This window comes from Lissotriton vulgaris, chromosome 11 (assembly GCF_964263255.1).
Source record: "Lissotriton vulgaris chromosome 11, aLisVul1.2, whole genome shotgun sequence".
Lineage (NCBI taxonomy): Eukaryota > Metazoa > Chordata > Amphibia > Caudata > Salamandridae > Lissotriton > Lissotriton vulgaris.
The window spans coordinates 1,051,945,639-1,051,968,657 of record NC_141699.1 but is presented as its reverse complement, the minus strand read 5'-3'; the positions used below and the strand labels follow the sequence as shown (position 1 = coordinate 1,051,968,657).

Here is a 23,019-nt window from a genome sequence, read left to right as displayed (position 1 = left end):
TTAAAACACTTATGATGGAGATCTTTACTTCCTAATCAATGATTCCAGGTATTCTGGATCTCTTTTGCCAAGTCAACGTTTTTATGAGATTCCCGCTTGCAACCAGATTGATTTTGGGCATTCCAGCAAAGGATGTATTGTGATCAAACTTGCTTCTTGAATTTGATATGTGATGGGCCGAGATGTTAAAAACCCTTTTTCCTGAAGAATTCTTAAACTTAGATATATGGTTTATATTAACAATCATAGAATACAGCATTCAATATCAATTTTCATTATTAGGTAGTAAATGTACTTCTATAATGGTATACCCTACACACTGACAAGTGAAAAATGTCTGTTTCAAAATTAATTCTTTTAAGTTCCCCCCTGACTGTGCTTGTGGTGTTCTTAGGGCGCAGAGATACTCCTCCGGGAGTCGATTCGAGCGCGATATAAACCCGCAAATAGATAAAGAAAGAAAGAAAGAAAGAAAGAAAGAAAGAAAGAAAGAAAGAAAGAAAGAAAGAAAAAAGAATAATTACACATTAAAACTTACCAAAGATACTAAAAACATTTAAAGCTATTATAATGTTACTAACAACATCAATAAAACTATCTTAAAGTAAACAATATTAAATACTGCAATATTTCGAAACCCGATACTATACACATGAAAAAAATTTATTTTACCATTTAGACTTCACAATATTTTTGAATTGATATTTGCGACATTCATCAATTCAATTCCCTGCATGGTCCCATTTTCTGATACTATGTACCCAGCCTCCAAGATTTAGGGAATGTGAATTATATTATTTATTTCTCAATTCTTTTTCTTTTAGGGATTATGATTGTTAGCCTATCTCCAGAGCAGGGGTTTATATTTTTCCTTCTTTACAAACACAGACCTGATTAGGTGCCTAGCCAAAAATGGTAGGATTTAAACTTGCTAATAAGTCATAAAACGTACATGCCATATATAAATATTTCCATATATGCAATTGTATGCCACAAGTGTGCACAGTTATGCACATGCAAATCCCTCACAAAGGATGAGAGGTTAACATTACAAGGTGTAGTTAGGCTTGTGGGTTGGTGAAACACACACGTTTCTGAACATTCACAACCAGATCTCTTATATTTTGCTCCTGGACTGGACAAAATCCATATCAATGTTTGGAAGAGGAATGGAACTTCCTCACTCTTGGGGAAAATCTATATTGTGTTGAAGAACAACACAGAACAATTAACTATACAATGACACACACATGCTTGCTTTTCCCAATGCAGAATTGTAATGAGTACAAAGTTCCATACTAGTAAAATGCCTACGTAAGACCAAGTCCCACGATATCACCAATAGTACACTCGGAAAAAAAGGAAAAATGGCACACGCAGCAGCGTATATCCCTACACTAGCCTTTCCATTATTTTGTGAAAAGGGCATCTGGTGCTTGCTTCCTGGAAAGTTTGACAGGGGGAGACCTACTTATAATCTTCTAACACTCATGAAAGTTCTGAAATATCTGTTGGCTATATGACTCTTTCTGGAGATGATTGGTTTTGCACACACTTCCATTTATAGTTCAAAGTCATATTCAAATACATGTTTGTCAGCAGCTTAATGCTCAAGCCCATACAGAGTCAGACTGGGGCATGAACTAGATCCAAATAAAAGGGGCTGCCATTAGCAAATCAGATAGCAAAGAAAGTGGTCCACATTTGCAAACATGGCAGTTTTTAATTGCTAAAGACACACTGTATAGGTGTTGTGCAAGGTATAGGAGACTGCATGCTACAGGCAAGGTTTGTGGCAATAGTACGAAATGGCCCACCAGACCATAAAACAGGCCCACAAACAGTCGAAAAACAACTCCACAGGCCAGCCCCTCGGGCACTGCCTGATTACCTTATAGGCCAGTTTACCATTCAGGTAAGGTATACCCAATATTCTGTTAAAATATAGCATGGCCATTACCAAACTCCGCAGGTGAATGCATAAGAAATTAAATGGAGCACTATTTGGTCTCTGGTATCCTTCAGGCACGTCCTATTGTACAGTGTATTAGTCCATTTGTCTACTCCAGTGGCAAGTACCCAGTTTCTATAGTGTTCATGATACAGAGAGACTACAAACGTACATATGAATCACCTTTCTGACTCTACTCACCTACAATAATAAAAATCAGGGAATTCTTTATGTGCATATATACACATGGACAATCTGCAGAAAAATGTTTGGCTTTGGGAATTACTATAAGACGCCATGACTGTGAGCCTAGGTCACGCGCATGTTTGGATGTCAAAGACAGCAGGGCATTGATTGGTGCTAACATTTAGTACCAGTAAACCTAAGTGAAAGTTCTCCCTTTCAGGTGTCCCCCTGCACAATGACAGTTAGAAGTTGAAGCTCTGGATTGCTTTTTTTCTCAGCACCACTTTCATTGCATTTGTTCATGTTCATGCATATTAGGTATAAGATCACTAACAAACATAGCTGCCATGTCATTTGACTTTCTTACGAGCTTGCCTACGCACACAGTTTGCAACTGTCATGATATGCTAACCTGCAAAGTGAACCAAAACAACCTTAAGATGCCTGCTCTTTTGACTACAAAATGTGATGATGCACTGCACACATGCACTCATGAGTTCAATGCAATACTGTAATTGAAACTTGTCCACCATTTTAATCAAACCATTGCCTTCAGAAAAGTGTTTCAGGTCAATGGCTACTGGAATGACTGCATCTCATACAGTTTCAATCTGTTTTTACAACTTTTAGATCAATGATACATAAAGAGAAAGCGTACGTACATAACATTGTTGTGCTAGGGGCTAGTCTTCACATCTGCACATCAATAGGTTCTAGCCATTGACCTTGACAAATATTGAGTGTGGATCAATAGCATTCTATTTTCAAGTCCCTCATAAAGTTTAGATGTTAGTTGAAAATAACCTTCCAAAACTATCTATATTCAAAGAGAAAACCTGAATAAATCAATAGCAACACATTGCTAGTGTAATCCTACAGAGGTTTCACAATTGGCCATTGAAGAGGTTACAGCTCTAACAAATGGCAGTGTTACAGAATATAACTAATTTGGATGACAACAACTAACATACAGTCATTTATAATTATGAAAATATTTAAATTAAGAGCTCTAAATTTAGAGCACCATTGTCAACACAAACCTGAGATACGGAGCACCAGGGAAACATGTCATGGTAGGCCAGAAGATGTTATATATGTGCGCCCTATCAAATAGATATATTATATGTTGTTGTTTGTGCGACGGATAGGCATTTAAAGCCATTGTTTATTCGATAATTTCAGAGCTCCGGCATTTACAATATTACAGTTTGAATGGTCGCGTTGCATTTACTGGATCTATAAAGTGCCTCATGGAACTCAGTTTCTAAGTCCCAGATTACGGTCAAGTCAATTAATTGTAATAAGTTCCTTAACTCCTCTTACCACAAATACTATTTGTTCGATAAACACAATCCCATGCAATTTTTACCGGGGTAAATTTAGGCTAAGCAGGTCAAATTTGCTGAAATCTACCAGGGGAAACATGTCCAAAATCCGCAATGTTATTCCACATTTTAGGAAAAAAATTGTAATTGGGTGCTATTATTATCACACCTGATAAAGTCTGTTGCCTATAGTGTCAGCATAGATAGGGTGCACTAAATATAGCATTCCTTTCTGGCCCAACCGTAACTAGGGTCAAAGCACTCCGTGTAAGAGGGCCCTGAGATTAGACTATTTGTTAAATCAGAACTTCCATAATTTGTCTTATTTGGAATAGATAAATGTCCAATAGTGCTTTTGACTTAACATTACTTCAATAAATTAGACATTTGAAACGGTTGGTGCATTTCGCATTATATTATGCAAAATGTGTATTGTCGTACTATTTTAGGTGAAAGGATACATGAAGAATAACTATACTGCGCTGTATATGGTTTAGAACAATGGAATTCTGGTTCAATATTAACTTTAATGGTGTTTGTGTTCTACATGTGATCTCTTCTGTACTTCAGGATGTTCTGAAGCTGCCAACAGTGGCACTTGATTGGAAAATAAACCGAATACAGATAGGTTTATATGATTTTTCTTTTTGTGTGTTTATTATCATTTTCTCCTATTTTTCATACTGCGTTTCAAATGGTCCTTAAAAAACAAATATCAAATAAAATTGCAAGTAATAAACTATATTTTTTTTAAGTGAAGAGCCTAAGATTACAGCAACAGTGCATTTTTCATGATTGAGGAAATTGAAGCTTTAATTTCACTTTTACTGTCATATTGTTTCAGTATGCGCTTAAACCCAGTCTAAACAATTGTTATTGCAAAGATTAAAGGATCATTCTTTCATAGAGACTTGCAGTAAAACATTGTGTAACAATGCAGTTTATAAATAACTGGTGAGAGCGTAGGAAAAAAATAAACAAGAAGCCCCCCACCAAAAAAATTCCCTACTCTATATTTTTAAACTGTTTGATTTCATAAATCTCCAGCAGTCATATTTGTGCATCTCAGCAGTTTGCCAGTTATTTCCACAGCTTTTAGTCTGCACAGAAAGGTGTTCTGGAAAGAAGACTAGGTGCAAAGAGGTTTGCATCTGTGACTGTTGGTAGCTACTGGGTGACTAAAAGCCATATAATGCAACATTTTGATATTACACAGATCACCTTGCTTTATATCCACAAATGTGCTTGCTTCACTCTTCCTGACTTCTTATTTTTGGCAATGTTGCAAACCCTCAAAGTCATAAAGTACACATTCATATGAGAAATCCCAAGGTAGGAAATGTGTGACTTTTTGATGCTTGGGTTTCTGAATGGAGTCTTTCGTCTCCATGGAACCACGTGTAATGTTGAGCAATTTTACAGCAAGTCAAGTCTTTGGAACAATTAAAAGAACAAAAGCCATCAAATTCGATGCTATTTGCTCAGTTCTGTAAAAAGACATGTCTATGCAGAGAACATAAAGGAACAAGTAGTGTACATCAGTGCTCATTCTCCATACTGACCCTTATTGTTTTAGGAACCCATATCTCTGAATACAAATACAAGTCTTTTTTTGGACATTCGACACAATAAGGTCTTTATGTCATGAATTACTAGAGCACTTTATAGAAAATACTACTGAAGATAGAGCATCACCAGCACAGGTGATTCATTTTATGAAATTTGTGGGGTAAGGTGACGGCCAAGTTACAGAAACCAGCATGTGATAAGAAAGGGATGCAAGTACTGACATGCACCAGACAATACACAATCCAGTACAAAAATACAGATTTGACCAAAACCACACAAATTGCTGAGAGTGGGATTCCACCTAGATTTTCAGGGTCCAACTCCAGCAATCAATGCACTGGGGAGCCAGATTCACTAAGATATGGTACATTCCTGCTCTCTCTCTGTGCTGGGGAACTCAGCCAAGCATCAACGCAGGCACCGCTGCACCATGGTGCAAGGGTGACTCTGAAAAGGGGGGGCTCTTGGCCCCCCCGCCCGCATGGCGGCGCGGCGACCGCCCCCCTCCTCAGTGCTTCTCGGTGGAGGGGCGTGCCCTTCTGGGCGCGCCTCGCCACTGATTGGTTTGCGCCCCCCCCCCTTGACCCGGATGTCATTTTAGGGCTTCCGGGTCGGGGGGGAGGGGCTGCAGGAGGGGCTGGGTGGGGGCGTGTCCGCCCTCACCTGGCCCCTTGGGAATAAAGAAGCGGGGAGCGCCCAGGAGACCCTCTTGTTCTCTGGACGCTCCCCCACAGAGTGTTGTGCCCCGCGCTCGGGGCTTCTTGTTTTGTTAATTTTTTTCCCGCTTTATTTTCCAGGCTTCACGATCCGGGCGTTGGTTCAAAGGCTGCCAGATTGCCGGGCTTCGTGGCAGCATCGCGAACGGAGACCATCCGAGGCATTGTTGTAGCCGGGGACACCGTGATACGGAGCGGCTGGGGAGCGGGTCGGAGAGCAAGTTAATTGTCGGTTGGATAGAGGTATTTTGCGGGGGCGGGCGCCGCAGTGGGGACCGGTGGGCCAGCCGGCTGTTTATTTAAAAGCGACCGGCGCTTGGGCATACACACGGATCCGGGCGGTATCGGCGGTGAACAGTTCCTTTGTTTGGGCAGTGCGAGTGATTTCCCGCCTTAAAAGCGACGCGAAAGTTTACCGTTTGTGCTTTTAAAGAACCCCATTTGCGCTTTGCTTCCTCCGCACCTAGCGTCACAATCGGGCTGGGTTTAGTGCATCTTACATGGGGAGGAAGCGAAGCAGGGTCGACCAGGGCAGGACCTGGATGGGAGACCATTAGTGAAAGTGGGCAACTTTTTGTTGTATAAAGTGGGCAACTTTTTGTTGTATAAATCGGTGAATTGATATTACAAAGAAGTGGTTACTTATTTTATCATAATTATTCTTGTTTTAAGTGAAGGTTGTGTGCAATTTGAGGAACCATTGAATTTGGTGTTATTTGAAATCCCATAAGTTAACAGGGGGGGTTTCAAGCCTCCAATAATTTCAACCTTGATGTTTATAAATCTGCTCCTGGTTTATATTCCACGGTATTGATACAATCTTCTATTCCAGGCAATTAACGACTTTATTGGTGCAATTCGCTCACAGAGAAGGACATAAGACGTTGTTGCTGATCCAATACCGGCTGGGTGCATGCAGGATTTTATCGGTAAGAGGAGAGCGGGGGGCTAGCATTCCATAGCTTCTAGTTGCCGCCGGGTGGGTCTACGTTAGAGTTTACTCACCCCTGACAAACCGGATAAGCCGGGGCGTTGCGGTTGCTGTTGCATGGTGCTTACAGCCCCCTGTACATCCTTCAGCTGGTGAAGGTACAAAGCGCACGGTCTGTTAACATAAGGAGTGTAGGGCAGAGGCGTGCGAATCATGCCAGGGCAAAGGGGTGGTAAAAGGGGGTCTAGCATGGAGGCGATGATGCAGGCCATGATGCGTGAAATGGCTCAAATTAACAAAAAGTTGGGGAAGGTTGATGAGCTGGAGGCCCGCATGAATGATAGATTCGCAGACCCCCCGGGCCCATCAGGTAGGCCAGTGCGGGAGAGAACGGCTCCCTTGCCAAGGGGGGATTTTGTTACCCCGCCTAAGAAATCCAGGGCTAAAAAGCCGAGGTTCAGTGCCCCAGCCCCGGTGCCTTTAGCACCAGTCCCTACTGTGCCAGCACCCGCGATACCAGTTCCACTAGCTCCGCTGCCAGCGATCCCAGCGCCGATGGCACCGGTGCTTCCTGCTGCTCCAGCCCCTCCTGCAGCACCTACCCCGCCTGCACCTGGGGGATTGGTACCAGTCCCGGGTGGGCCACCATCACCGGCCCCATTGCCTAATATGCCTATGCCTGGACCCCATGATATTCCTCCTGGGGTCCCAAATGTGCCAGCGGGTAATCCGGAATCAGTCTCTGATGTATCTCCTGGGGTCCCTAAGGTGCCAGCGGGTAGTCCGGACACAGTCCCTGTTGAGTTGGAGTCTCAGATAGCGGCATTATTGCCTTGGCTACGAAAAGGGGGTGTGTGTCTTCCCTCATCCGACCATGCGGCTGAAGCAGTTAAATTGGTAGAGAAGATTAAGGCTGCGACAGCGGCTGATAGTACTGCAGTGTCCGTATCTTCTTCACTTGCAGGTTCCAGTCCAGCCCAGCCAAGAGGAGATAGTGTGCCACCAGCACTAGCGCCCGTGAATGGTAAGGAGGTGGCTCTGCCCCTTTTGGGGGACGGCATAGTGCCATCCAGGAGTGAAAACTTGGGGCAACATGTGTCTCAGGCAGTGAAGGAAATGATTTGGGCGGAAAAGTACGTATACATTTATTCCTTGTTGTTAGACAATAGGGAGATGGAACAGGCTAAGTTAATGAAGGAATGGATGCATCCAAGTGAATGGAGGGCACAGTGCTCCAGGTTCAAGGTAGAGGAGACTTTGAAGAATTGGATCAGGGCCTTTGCCGTCCTTTCCGCGATTACGGCCGAACGGCCCCCAAATGTCCAGGCAGCTATGTCTTGCTACATGAGTAGGATTGTGAGGTGGAGCGATCAGTATACCGGCGATGCCTGGAAGGAGTATGATATTAATTTTAGGAAGGCCAAAGAGTTTGATGCATCATTAGCGTGGGACAGGGTGGATTCCTTGTCATGGCACCAGCAGTTCTCAGGGGACACGGCCCCTACGCAGTCTACCAGTGCTGTCAGGGTGTTCTCCGCCAGGCCCCAACAGCCCTTTCGGTCACACCAAGGGAATGAGGTCCCCGGGAAGAATAAGGGGGGGGGTCAGAGAGAAAAGGGGTCTGTTGGGACTTTAAGAAGCGCTCCTGCTCAAGGCCCCAGGGCACCTGTAGATTTAGACATGCGTGTTCAATCTGTGGTCACCCGTCCCACCCCGAGACAACGTGTAGGAACAAGCAAGGTAACCACGGTCACAGGGGAAGGGGGAAGCCTGAGTAACTCAGGCCAACTGGCCCCTCCAACGCCAGTAGACGTTTTTGCAATGATCCCTTGGTTGAATAGATACCCTGATCGCACAGCGGCCACTACTTCAGGAAGGTTTTTCTCAAGGTTTTAGGATCCCAGCAATGGGTTACACTGGTAGCCCACACTGCAAAAATCAACTTTCAGTAACACAGAATCCAGAGGTGGAGGCCGCTAAGATTTCCAAAGAATTGTCCCTGGGCAGGATAGCAGGCCCCTTTCAGGAGGTGCCAGTTCATAATTTTGTGTGTTCTCCTCTGGGGTAGTACCCAAGAAGGAGAGGGGCCAATTTAGACTGATCCATAACCTATCGGCCCCGAGGGGGACATCTTTGAATGATGCGATTGATGAAGGGATTTGTAGTGTCAAGTATGCCTCATTTAATCAGGCGGTTGATTTACTGCGTGCTCTGGGCACAGGTGCATTAATGGCAAAGTCTGACATAGAATCTGCTTTCCGCCTTCTCCCTGTACATCCCCTGGATCACCACCTCTTAGGTTTCACTTTTGATGGCAAGTTTTACATGGACAAATGTATGCCTATGGGCTGCTCCATATCATGTGCATACTTTGAGACATTTAGCTCATTCCTAGAATGGGCTATGAGACAGGTCACTGGCCACCAACAGGTCATGCATTACTTGGATGACTTCCTTTTCTTGGGGGCGGCGGACTCTCAGGAGTGTGCTTGGGCATTTCAGGAATTTTGCGTGCTCATGCGTGCTTTTGGGGTCCCGCTGGCACCAGGGAAGACGGTTGGGCCGGCCACCTGCCTGGAATTCCTTGGCATCGAAATTGACTCAGTTGAGGGATGCTTCAGGTTACCCAGGGACAAGGTGTCTAAGTTTAAGGCAGCTCTGCGCCAATGCCTATGTAAAAACAAGGTTTCCTTGCAGCAGCTGCAGGAGGTAGTGGGGCAGTTGAACTTTGCTCTACGGGTCATCCCTATGGCCCGCCCGTTCTCACGCTCCATTGCTCAGGCGATGAAAGGGTTGCGGGAGAAGCATCACCGCACTAGGCTGTCATCTGAGGTGTGCCAGGACATGCATATATGGATGGCATTCCTGGAGGGCTTTAATGGCAGGGTAGTGTGGTCAGGTCCCCCTGCTACATCAGCAGAGTTAGGCCTGTGGACTGATGCGGCTGGGAGTGTGGGCTTCGGTGCCATCCTTGGGAACAAATGGGTCGCCCAGCGGTGGCCGGAAGAATGGAGAGCACAGGGTCTGACAACCAACATTGGCTTCTTGGAACTTTTCCCGATATGGGTGGCATTGAAGGTCTGGGCAGAACATCTATGTAACCAATCAGTGGTGTTCTGGTCGGATAACATGACAGTGGTGGAATGTATAAATCAACAAGGGGCTCGCTGTCCGTTTATACTACGCCTGATAAAAGAGATTGTGCTGCAATGCTTGAAGTGGAATGTAGTTTTCAGAGCCAAGCATGTGCCTGGCATCCTCAACAATGCAGCCGATTCCCTTTCTCGTTTTAAAATGCAGGTCTTCAGGGAACATCTTCCTGCAGCAGACCCCTCGCCGACACACTTCCCGGCAGTTCTTTGGCAGATTGGTGCCCCAGATTACAGGACCTCGTGGTTGCTAGCTTAGCCCCCAGGACCAGGACAGCATACGAAGGGGCGTTTTTGTCTTACTGTAATTTCTTGGGTCAGGAATGGGCAGTTAAGTGGGCACAGGAGGCCAGTTTTGAGGCCTATTTAGAATGGATGCACAAGGAAGGACGCACGGTGACAGCGGCAAGCAGGCATAGGGCAGCGGTCTCTTTCTTTGCACAGACTAAGGGCATGCGAGATCCCACGAATACCTTTATAGTTTGCAAGGCTTTAAGGGGATGGCGCCGGCTGCAGGGACACTCTGCAGATACGAGAAGGCCCATTGGATTGGCCCAGTTGGCAGCATTACTGGGGGCATTGCACCAGGTCTGTAGCTCACAGTGGGAGGTCCTCTTGTTCAAAGCTGCATTTTCCCTGGCCTTTTATGGGGCCTTAAGGATTAGCGAACTGGTGGCAGGATCAAAAGAGGATAAATTGGGTGGGCTGCAGCGGTCTAGTATTGCCATCAGAGAGGATACTATGTGGGTGACAATTCAGAGGTGCAAAACAGATCAGAAATCTCGGGGTCACACCATAGTGCTCCACCGGGCCCGGGCCAACCCTTGCTGCCCAGTTTCCCACGTGGAGATTTTCCACGGACAGCGGGCGGGCACGGCGGGGGGTGCACTGTTGTGTCACGCTGATGGGACACCATTGAGTAGATTCCAGTTTAGGAGAGTCCTTGAGTTAACAGTAAGACAGGCAGGGTTAGATCCTAGAGAATTTGGCACCCACTCCTTTAGGATAGGGGCTGCAACTGAAGCGGCATTAAGGGGTCTCTCAGCTGAGGAGGTGAAGAGCATCGGGAGATGGACATCTGAGTGTTATAAACGTTATGTACGAATTGACATGTTGTAACAATTTGGTGCTCACGCTTAGTATGTTTTGGTTTTCAGTTTCTCAAACCTGTGACCCGGGGGAGGAACTCACCACCGGGCGTCAGCGAACAGCACCATCTCAGCACAAGCCACAGGATGAACACAAGACAAAGGTTATCTGGATTGTGGGGTACTCTTACGTGAGGCGTGCTGAGCGTGTTTTTCTTTCAGGAGACCGTCAGGAAAGGGCGGCGCGTAAAGGGCTGGCTATCTCATTCTTTGGGAGGGGGGGCCTGTGCCTCAGCCAGTTTAGGGTTTTTTCCAGGGACTTTTAGCTCAACAGCCCTCCACCCCGTCGGTGGTGATACTCCATGTAGGGGAAAATGATCTGGCGAAGTTAGGGAGGTGCATCCTGATTGAAGAGATCATCTCCACGGCAGGGTGGGTGGCCAAGACTTGCCCGGGTTGCATTGTAGTGTGGTCTCAACTTATTCCTCGTTGGCAGTGCCGAGGGGGGGACTCGGTCAGGGCTTTGAATCACTCGGTAAAGAGGATCAACACTCAGTTGGACAAATTATTTCGAGCCCCCCGGTTGCAGACAATTCCACATGGGTGTATCTGGGGCGAAAGGTTCTACCTGAAGGATGGGGTTCATTTAACCGAGTCAGGGAATGTCCTTTGGTCTAATAATCTCTGGGCCTGGTTGGAGGGTTATGCTGGGTAAACACACTCCTGGGTGAATTCTTAAATAGGGGGAGGCCAGATCGTCGGTTAACAATGCTGGCCTGTGGCGGTAAGGTCATGACCGGTGAGCAGCTATTTTAAGGTCTGAGGGGGCGGGCACCATCCCATTGAGGTTCCCGCCCAAGGGGAGGTGCCCTTGGCACCTCATAGAACTTCAGGGGCAAGGTAATTGCTGTTCAAAGGGGCGCGGGTTGGAGTAGTCACGCTTTCCTTAGGCTGGTAGCCACCCCGCGCGCGCATACTCATGACGTCACCGGATGGCGCAGAGTAAGGGCCCTCCTTTAGTGGGTAAATGGAGTTCATGGCGTGGACCGGGTAATTACCAGGCCCGGCTGCGCATGCGCACATCTCTGGGTGAGGCGCAGCTAGTAATTGGATTCACGGCGTGGACCGGGTAATTACCAGGCCCGGCTGCGCATGCGCACATCTCTAGGTAAGGCGCAGCTAGTAAGACCTGACACCGGTTAGCGACCTTGCCATATGGCCAGAAATGTAGTATACAAAAATCTAGCTGAGGATGTTAGTTTCGGTTAGGAAACAACCTGTATTAGAGTCTCTGTTAAGGTTAGTCTCTCAAGCTTGTTGACAATATTGTATCTAATGTCCTGCTGATTTTTGTATAAAGTATTTATCATGCTATTAAAAAATTTTTTAATTTTATATCTTAATAAATACGGCCGGGGGGTCCCGCGACCCCCCGCCTTCCAAAGATAACCATGTTTCGTGTTCATGTGTCCGGGAGTTGGTGTGGTCATTTGGGAGGGGGGGCGGCAGCCAGTCGCTGACCATGTGAAAAGGGGGGGCTCTTGGCCCCCCCGCCCGCATGGCGGCGCGGCGACCGTCCCCCTCCTCAGTGCTTCTCGGTGGAGGGGCGTGCCCTTCCGGGCGCGCCTCGCCACCGATTGGTTTGCGCCCCCCCCTTGACCCGGATGTCATTTTAGGGCTTCCGGGTCGGGGGGTGCGGGCTGCAGGAGGGGCTGGGTGGGGGCGTGTCCGCCCTCACCTGGCCCCTTGGGAATAAAGAAGCGGGGAGCCCCCAGGAGACACTCTTGTTCTCTGGACGCTCCCCCACAGAGTGTCGTGCCCCGCGCTCGGGGCTTCTTGTTTTCCCGCCCACCATCCCTGGAACTACTTGGTTGAAGCTGTATTAGTTCAATGTATATATACTTTGCTGAGTTATTGTTAGCACAATGCCTGGTTTTAGCGAGCGTTATGTGACTAAAGTATTTGTTTGATAATTGTTTTCTTTTAGGACTTTTTCCCCCGTTTAGTGAACTATGCTATAATATGTTTTGTTGTGGTGTTGTGTTAGGACCTTTTTTCCTTTGTAGCGATATGTTGATTTTAATGTGATATTAGTTAGAGTAGTTGTCCTTTAGCTCTTTTCTTCCATAGGTCGTCGTATTTATTAGGTTTGGGGCATGCGGTAAGGTCATGACCGGTGAGCAGCTATTTTAAGGTCTGAGGGGGCGGGCATCATCCCATGGAGGTACCCGCCCAAGGGGAGGTGCCCTTGGCACCTCATAGAACTTCAGGGGCAAGGTAATTGCTGTTCAAAGGGGCGCGTGTTGGAGTAGTCACGCTTTCCTTAGGCTGGTAGCCACCCCGCGCGCGCATACTCATGACGTCACCGGATGGCGCAGAGTAAGGGCCCTCCTTTAGTGGGTAAATGGAGTTCACGGCGTGGACCGGGTAATTACCAGGCCCGGCTGCGCATGCGCACATCTCTGGGTGAGGCGCAGCTAGTAATTAGATTCACGGCGTGGACCGGGTAATTACCAGGCCCGGCTGCGCATGCGCACATCTCTAGGTAAGGCGCAGCTAGTAAGACCTGACACCGGTTAGCGACCTTGCCATATGGCCAGAAATGTAGTATACAAAAATCTAGCTGAGGATGTTAGTTTCGGTTAGGAAACAACCTGTATTAGAGTCTCTGTTAAGGTTAGTCTCTCAAGCTTGTTGACAATATTGAATCTAATGTCCTGCTGATTTTTGTATAAAGTATTTATCATGCTATTAAATTTTTTTTTAATTTTATATCTTAATAAATACGGCCGGGGGGTCCCGCGACCCCCCGCCTTCCAAAGATAACCATGTTTCGTGTTCATGTGTCCGGGAGTTGGTGTGGTCATTTGGGAGGGGGGCGGCAGCCAGTCGCTGACCATGTGTTACAGCCAGGATTGTTTTTGTATGTGAAAAAACACCTTCCAGCACAAAAACAATCCTCTGAAGCTTCTTCAAACTTATGCTGCAAAATGCAGCACACATAGAAAGAGTAAAGAAATGAGGAGAAATAAACATATTTCTTTGCTCCTTGTCATGCCTCACCTGGGAAGGTGTAGCATTACTCCAGATGTAAAAAGCCACACAGAGCCACGCAAGGTGGCTTGCACTGCCTTGCATGCCGCAGTGGCAACGCAAAGGTTTTGTAATTTGAGCCATGGTCACATCAGCTTTCAATTTTTGTGAGCCCAAAATAATCTATAATGGAAATATCACAACTGTCAAAGATAAGGAGAAAACTTTTTTTGTTGAAGAGCAACTTATGTCTAAAAGAGGTACAAGGAGCAACTTTTGAATTTAAGATCATGCTGAGAAGCAGCGGAGACAAGAAAAGAAAAATTAATTCCAAAGGTTTTTTTAAATATTGTAAGAAATGTACTGACAGAGAGGGGATTAAGTCATAGGAGAAGAAGGGAACAAGGTAAAGTTGATGAATTCAAAGAAAGTTCGGTAATGAATGAGAAAGGAGAAAATTGATCAAAAAGCTTTTGTAAAAAGTACTGAAAATGCATGTTTTATCTGGCTACAACATAAATCCTAACCATGAAAGTTAGAATGCTAAACAATTAAAGTAACTACGTCTTTTTCTTTCAGTAGTTCACGGACAACAATAATATTTTTTTTTTAAAACAATCAACAAATATGAGAGAAGGGCTGAACTGGGCAAAAAGATGTCTATGTGTATTTGCAGCATATTTAGGAAGAGCTGTTATTCTTTCAAAGATATGCAGATTGCGAATAGTGATGTATGATGTCTGTGGGAAAGGTAGATGGATAGTGGCTCATAAAAAGTCACAAGGGAGCCCCCGAAGATACTTATATTATATTATGTTATGGACCCATAATGTATGATCCTGAAGCACATATACAATTGGTGCGTGATTTTACTAAACCTTGACAGGTTTAGCTTCCTGTGTCCCCCACAAATGGGTGAAATCCTATAGAGGATTAGCTATGGAGTATTTTCCTGAAATGAGGCAAGGGCATAGAAGTCTGGAAAGAAAGGTATCATAAACAGTATAATTCTACAAGCTTTCCAGATTGTAGCAAGGTGCAGTTTTTTTTCTTTGCAACTGCATGTAGCAAAATTGACGCTACAGAGATTAGACCACTGTAATGCATTAATGGAGGTAGAACATAAGAGGCCAGGCATGGGCAAGTTATAGCCTAGGTGGAGGCTTTAGGGGGCACTATTGGAGCAGGCAGAAGTGAAAAATAAAGTTGTTAGCAGCACAGAGAGGTATTCCCATCACACCATAGAGAGCACTAGTATATCTGTGGTTTCAAATTTCTTTAAAGCGGTCCTTCGGGGAGACTGTATTTATTGGAAAGTAAATGTAGGCATGCCAATAGTTCAATTAATGACAATATTAGGATATGGAAATGCATTTATAGAAATGGATGAAATGGGAATGAAATACAACTGTTCTACAAGAGAGAGCACATCCATGCAACCAGGTATCAACAGCAATCATAAGAAGAGGTTAGCAAAGTGGATAGACTTCTTGAATCGCAGGTCAAAATTAAGAAAGCTATTAATCAGGATCCACGCTAACTGGCTTGCAGAAAACAGTGCATCAACTAAAAGGCAGAGTGGAAGATGAGGAGGGGTGCTTCCATAGAAATAACATCAGAATCGTGGGGATTCCAGAGGGGCTGGTGTGGACATCTCCCCCACAATTAGTTTCAGACTGGCCAAAATCTTGAGTCCCTGTAAGACGATGTCTCCCCATACTTTGCGGTGGAGAGGGCTCATAGATCATTAATCCTAGGCCCCAACTTAGGGCTCCGCCATGCTCTATGATGGCACGAATACTCAACTTGCTGGATAGAGAAATTGTTCTCAGATCCTCCAGGAAAACAGGCTGCACTACTGTGGAATTCTACCAAAATTGCAAATGGAATTCTACCAAAGTTATGATTTTTCTAGACTATATGCTAAAAGTCCAGAAACAAAAGCGTACATTCTTGGAATGAAGAGGGTAATGCATATTCAATTCATGATAATATTCCAGGCATGTTTAAAAATAATTTTCAATGACAAGACTCTTCTGATATACCCTGGGGGCTGCTTGGGCGGAGCAACAGCCGGACTATCACTGTGAGTCAGCCAATTCCCAGGAGTCAGATGAGAGGGAGGTGCTTGTGAGGGCTGGAGCCGCTCCCACAACGGGCCAGTCAGGTCAATAGAAGATATTGGTGTTTGGTTAGCCCTCAAGAAAGCCAGATACACACATATCAGCATTGATGGTTACAGATATTGTCGGTGAGGCTGCCGAAGCACTCCAATGGCCAGACGGCGGCCCAGAGACACTTTTCATTCCCCCCTAAGGCCACAAAATTCACAGAGGGGAGAGTGGCATCCAACAAGTGAGGCCTAACTGACCCCACCCTACTTTCTTTTACTGGTTTGTTTAATTGGGGTTGTGCTATAGGGTCCTTTGGAATGAGCATCGTACAGAGACACAGACTAGGGGTTTGCCTACCCTGTTGGCAGCTGTTCTTAATTTATACCGCAACAGATACTTTTAGTTCTCAAAGTATTGGGTGGAGGGGAAGGGGAGCATCTTTTTTTGTTTAGGTTCTTTTCATCATTGCTGGACATATTTTCACTAGGTCACTACCAGACACACACAGATAAATCTGGTCCAGAACTCAGGAAGTCATCCACATATAGAGCTGCCCACGTGCACACGCAACCCCAGGGCCAAATGCGCATTTTGACATATCAACCAAATGGTTTATTAGATAGGATCAAGGGAGGTGCTGTGTTGCGAGACACCAATGGTCTATCGGTGGACATCCTTCTCCTCAAAGAGATGCATTTTGTGGGCTTCTCCGAGACATTTTCACATCAATCAGCAAATCAAACAGCAAATTTGTAGAGCGCGCTACTCACCTGCTAGGGTCTCAAGGCGCTGGGGGGAGGGGGAGTTGCTACTGCTCGAACAGCCAGGTCTTGAGTTGTTTCCTGAAGGAGAGATGATCCTGGATCAGCCGTAGGTGGATGGGGAGGGAGTTTCATGTCTTGGCCACCAGGTAGGAGAAGGATCTTCCTCCGGCGGTGGATCTGCGAATTCGTGGGACGGTGGGAGGGCGAGGCTAGCGGATCGGAGCTGGCGAGTGGGTGTGTAGAATGCGAGGCAGCTGTTGAGGTATTTGGGGCCCATGTTGTGGAGAGCCTTGTGTGCATGGGTGAGGAGTCTGAACATGAGCCTCTTGTTGACGGGGAGCCAGTGCAGGTCCTTCAGATGGGCAGAGATGTGGCTGCGACGAGGGATGTCCAGGAGGAGTCGTGCTGAAGCGCTCTGTATGCGCTGGAGTCATTTCTGGAGTTTGGCTGTGGTTCCAGCGTAGAAGTTGTTCCTGTAGTCCAGTCGGCTGGTGACGAGGGCCTGGGTGACCGTCTTCCTGGTTTCGGTGGGGATCCACCGGAAGATCTTTCGGAGCATGCGCAGGGTGTTAAAGCAGGATGACGCGACGGCCTTGACTTGCTTGGACATCGTGAGGGAGGAGTCCAGGATGAAGCCCAGGTTGCGATCATGGTCTGTCGGCTTGGGGGCAGTGCCCAGGGCAGGGGGCCACCAGGAGTTGTCCCTGGCCGAGGGAGATGGCCCCAGGATGAGGACTTCCATCTTGTCAGTGTTCAGTTTCAGACGGCTGAGCTTCATCCACTCCGCGACGTCCTTCATTCCTTCCGGGAGGCTGGCTCTGGCGGTGGCGGGGTCGTTGGTGAGGGAGAGGATCAGCTGGGTGTCATCGGCGTAGGAGATTATGTTTAGGTTGTGTTGGCGTGCGATGGCTGCAAGGGAGCTCATGTAGACGTTGAAGAGGGTGGGGCTAAGCGAGGATCCTTGCGGAATGCCGCAGATGACTTCGGTGGCCGCGGATCGGAACGGGGTAAGACGGACTTCTGTGTTCTTCAGGCGAGGAACGAGATGATCCAATCCAAGGCCGTTCCTTGGATTCCAGTGTTGTATCAGGGTGCGGTGACATACAGTGTCAAAGGCTGCTGAGAGGTCCAGGAGGATGAGTGCAGCTGTTTCCCCGTTGTTGAGCAAGGACCTGATGTCGTCGGTAGCTGCGATGAGGGCGGTCTCGGTGCACATGGGCTTTGCAAGGTGGGCCAGGGGAGTAACAGTGTTAATTCATAACCAATTGCTCCTGAAGCTAACACCAGTATGGCATAAAAAGTGGGGCAGATATGTTACAATATCAGGGCTTCTGCAGAGCCAACTCACAGGATCAGTGTCTATGCCCTCCCACTACTCACAATGGACTTTCTTGTCATCATAGGAATGCTTGTGGCTCAGCTCCCATGAGGATTCTGGGTTGTCAAGGGTGATCTATATGGGGTGGTTGAATGGAGACTGGACAGCTCCAGTGAGAGTGAGAGTTGTGGACCCTCGTCCCATGGCGAGGTTAGTCAAAACGTTGGGTTTGTTGGACATTTGGTAGGCCCTACACCCCCCAAGAAGGCTGCTACTCTTTCTACTCTGGAGTGCACATGGTATTTTCTCCCCTTGATTACCTACTCATGTCGAATTACAAGACCCAGTGGGTAGTGGGGGGGTTCATGCCAAAGGATATCAGATCACTCACTGGTTAAATTGCTGCTACAGTTAAGCCTGCAAGAGGCGGACTGGGGTGGTAGCTGGGAGTGTGTTGGCTACAGACCAGGAAGATGAAGACACACATTTTATATGCTATCACACACTACTTGATAGAGAACTGTGGCGCGATAGTGTCAGCTGCAATGCTCTGTGAGGTGCTCAAGGACTCCCTGCGGGGCAAGATCATCAGCCACATAACAGGTAGATGGCGACCAAGGTGTCACTCCTAGAGTTGCACATACTAGAACTAGAAAGGAAGAGGTTGTGTCACATTCACCCCTGCCTCAGAGATTCATTACACATACAAACTGTTCTTCAACATACTCTTGACAGTGGTGATAACAGCATGGCTGGCCATGCAGTGTCATACATACCAGCAGGGTGAGTAATCTAGTAAAACTTAACTGGCTTTGCTCCAACACCACTCACCAAGAACCCATTGTTTATGTCTTGGATGCAGAAGTGAATAAAAGATGTTGGGACGCTACTATAGATAAATGTTTTGCACCCTACTATGCAGTCTTGTACTCCTCCACTGATGTCCCAACCTGACCAGGCCTCATGAGTTCATGGTGAATCTCCCAGTTTGACCTTTGAAACAGGGAGACAGGTATCTTCGAGGAGAATTTGAAGGGGTAACAGCTAGCAGAGACCCTGTGGCAGATGCAGACCAGAAAAGCACCGGCCCTAATTGGTTCCAAGGGGAATTTTTGAAATCTCGTCATGAGCCATGGTGGCCGTGTGCTCATGACTAGCTCAGCTCGTCATAACAGCTGCAACGCTCACATGCGGGGATAATTGCCCCGCTGTGCTGAGCGTTCCAAAGAAACGGGTGTGGCCGTGGCGAGCTCAGCTCGTCAGGAGTACAGAGCCACCGTGCTGCGTGACGAGCTGAGCTCGTCACAAGCACCAGGGCGCTGTGCGCCCCCCTCCCCCCAGCACAGCGGGGGAATTAGCCCCGCAGGCAAGGGGTTAAAAAAACAAATACAGATATAAGGTAAGCTCATTCAAAAGAGGAACATAAACAATGAATACTGATCATGTGGGTTAGTTGCACCCAGTTTTGAAAACTACCACAGCAAAAGGATCAATGTAAGATCACAGTGTGGTCTAAATTGCATTGCAATGGTGTGCTTTTCATATCTTTGAAGCAACCCCATGGGCTTGATGATGGATGATATAACTACATTAAAGCGCCTCTACTGGGACTGAACATAAAATCCTGGTTAGCAGCAGTGCAGGCCACGGGAGAGCAGTGTATCTCAAGACAAAGACAACTAGAAGTTTCCAAGCATATTTGGAGCTGATAAATTCACAGTTCTTAGAACACTCCATCTAAAACGTCACTTTCAGTATCTCTTCTGTTATGCTTGCGTTTAAGTACAATAGATGCTTATTTATATAAAGGACCACTTCCTGTTCGTGCTCTTTCTGAGGTATTCCTAATGTTTTGCCCTGAACGTCACCCTCAGGGCAGCAATTTCTGCCATTCAAAATTTATACTTTTTAACCATTCCTAAAAATACTTTGAGAATGAGCAGTTTTACCCAAAACATTCCAAAACTGGAGCTTGAATACTAAATAAGCCTCCTGGATTATTTGAGGGAAAGTTGATCTTTCCCCAAATAATATAGGACTGGAGTTAGAATAGAAATTTTTACCTTCCAGTGTCTAATTAACAATCAGAGGGGGGAGAGAGAGAAATCAGAATGGATTCATTCTCCCTGGGCATATTTAAATAAACAGTTAGAATCCACTCCTTGAGATTTAGGGTGTCTCCTCCACAGTGGGGAACACCTTTATGTTTTTAGGTACCCTCACACACCAACAGGCCCCTTGGTGTCATGCTTCATCATCGGGGTCATCGCACCCCTCTACGGGGTACGGTGTGCTGCGACCTACGGAGACGTGGGAGCACTTGTTAGACTACGTGTGGTGTTGGTGAGGGGGTATTTTGAATAAATGTGAGTGTATTGTGGGGTTTGGGAAATAGTGATAGTTAAAAAGAACCTGGCTCGTGGGGTGACTAAAAATTATTTAATAAGCCCCCGGGCTGGTGCTGTTAGAAATGAGGGTGGGAGGTCACTACGCTGACAATGTGCGTTACCTCCTTTTTGTGAGGGCGCAGTTAAGGGCAAGAAACACGAACAAGCTTTTACTTTAATACTCTAAGAATGTCCTGGTTTAGACTTGTCATAAGAATTTTAGGAATTCATATACTAACAACAGCATTGAAACAGACAAATCACTTTAATGTTTATTTTACAATGTCTAAATTTTTACTGCAAGTTTGGTGACTTTGGATCTTCCATCAAGTTTATTCCAATAACTTTGCTAATCCAATAATTAGACGACTCAAAGGTCCATTTGTGATTCACTGACTATGAAGATGAACATGTATGCCATTAATGGGATTTGGAATGTGCTACACCTATGCAAGGAATTGCTCTCTGCCTCCTATTGTTAATATCCTTTTGTGTAGAGGTGGGTGAAAAATTCCGCTTCGCTGGGGGATGTCGTGGAGTTTGAACTGCGCACTCCACTTGTAGTGTAGAGATCTGGCAAAACTCCACCAACTGCCATGTGGTGGAGTTTTTCTTCACACGTGGCTCACCAATGTTAAGTTGGCGAGTGAGAATGTGTGTCCCCTAGCTCGATTGTCGAGCACAAGAATGCCTCCCGGCGAGATTTCTCAATGTGGGGGTTCGCGGCAGGTCATTACCATTTGTGTTGAGAAAGCTGCCGCTCACAGTGAGAACGCTGCTGCTGGAGTAGAAAATCTGCACTAGCAGCAACAAAGCAGCAGCACTCTTTGGCGCACCGCGCGGTCTAGTCCGCTCTGATTTTACCCATGGAACAAGCTCCCTGTGCTAAAAATCAGCGGCATAGCATGCCAAAATTCTGCCACTCATGGAAGACTGCAGAATCATGTCTTTAGGTAACTCCACGGAATTCCCCCTACTCTTGTGCTGCATGCAATCAATTAGATGTTTTTATTTTTATTTTTTAGGTTTAGTTTTTAAGATGCAATGATTTTGAGCCCCATTGAAACATCAAAGCTTACAATAAATTATGATTTTGGTGATACTTAGGATTAAAAAATTCAGGAGAATATGCTTTTTTGAAATATTAATATAGGTGTACATTAACCGCACATAAATGTTTGGATTTGTGATAGCAGGTAGAGGAAAAAACATGTTTTCCAGGTATAACATGGATACAATGCAATAAAAAAAAAAATTAGATCTATGAACCTATCACCTATAATATATACAAATTCGAACCAGGGAAATTGTAACTTCAATTTCATGAGAATTCATTTTGGAACACATATCTTTCAATATATGCCAGCCAAGCATGGACACGGACCGCAGGCAAATCTTCATTTAAATTTTTCCCACTACTCTCAAGTGCTTTCTCAGTCTATCGCAATATCTCCATACATGGTTAGCGTGGAAGAATTATCCCGAAAGGGTTTGAACAAAATTGACACATCTATTTATTATTTGTCGATTATATCCACCAATTGATTACATTTGAAAAGATGGGCCACCAGTAACTATTGACTGAGATAAGGTGCTATCCATCATGCTGAGTTAGACACAGCCTATCTTCCTGAATCACTTCTGCCAACAAAAGGTTGCATCCATATGTAAAATGGCTATATCTGTGTGAATCACAAAAGGGGGTGGTGATGAACAGAGTGTCTGAATTGAGCAGACCACTCTTACCCAGTCCAAAGATCAGGGCTTGATCCATCACCGTTATTTATCTCACTGCCCCATCCCAGCTCAGAACCTGGCTATATGCAAATCAGTCTGTCCCTGGCCCAGTGCATCATGGGAACAGGGCAGACTAAACTACCAAGCCAATTCTTCACCAGAAAGCAGACAAGCTACCGGGGACCGGTTTCTGGCATTTCAGCCGTCTTCGGCCCGGCTTGCTTGAATCCTGATGGAGCAGTGAGAAAGGGACTCATGTCTGAGTATACCCTTCCACACCTATAGTGGCCAAAATCGATTCACAAAAGGGGGTGGTGATGAACAGAGTGTCTGAATTGAGCAGACCACTCTTACCCAGTCCAAAGATCAGGGCTTGATCCATCACCGTTATTTATCTCACTGCCCCATCCCAGCTCAGAACCTGGCTATATGCAAATCAGTCTGTCCCTGGCCCAGTGCATCATGGGAACAGGGCAGACTAAACTACCAAGCCAATTCTTCACCAGAAAGGAGACAAGCTACCGGGGACCGGTTTCTGGCATTTCAGCCGTCTTCGGCCCGGCTTGCTTGAATCCTGATGGAGCAGTGAGAAAGGGACTCATGTCTGAGTATACCCTGCCACACCTATAGTGGCCAAAATCGATTCACAAAAGGGGGTGGTGATGAACAGAGTGTCTGAATTGAGCAGACCACTCTTACCCAGTCCAAAGATCAGGGCTTGATCCATCACCGTTATTTATCTCACTGCCCC

General features: G+C 46.1%; 1 protein-coding gene and 1 pseudogene across 19 annotated transcripts in view; one reads left to right on the top strand and one right to left on the bottom strand.

Annotated features, from left to right (window-relative positions):
- The window catches only part of TNIK (TRAF2 and NCK interacting kinase), a 724,668-nt gene that overhangs the window by 307,033 nt on the left and 394,616 nt on the right, over positions 1–23,019 (bottom strand). The window lies entirely within an intron of this gene.
- On the top strand, positions 6,928–8,456 carry LOC147684053 (uncharacterized; annotated as a pseudogene).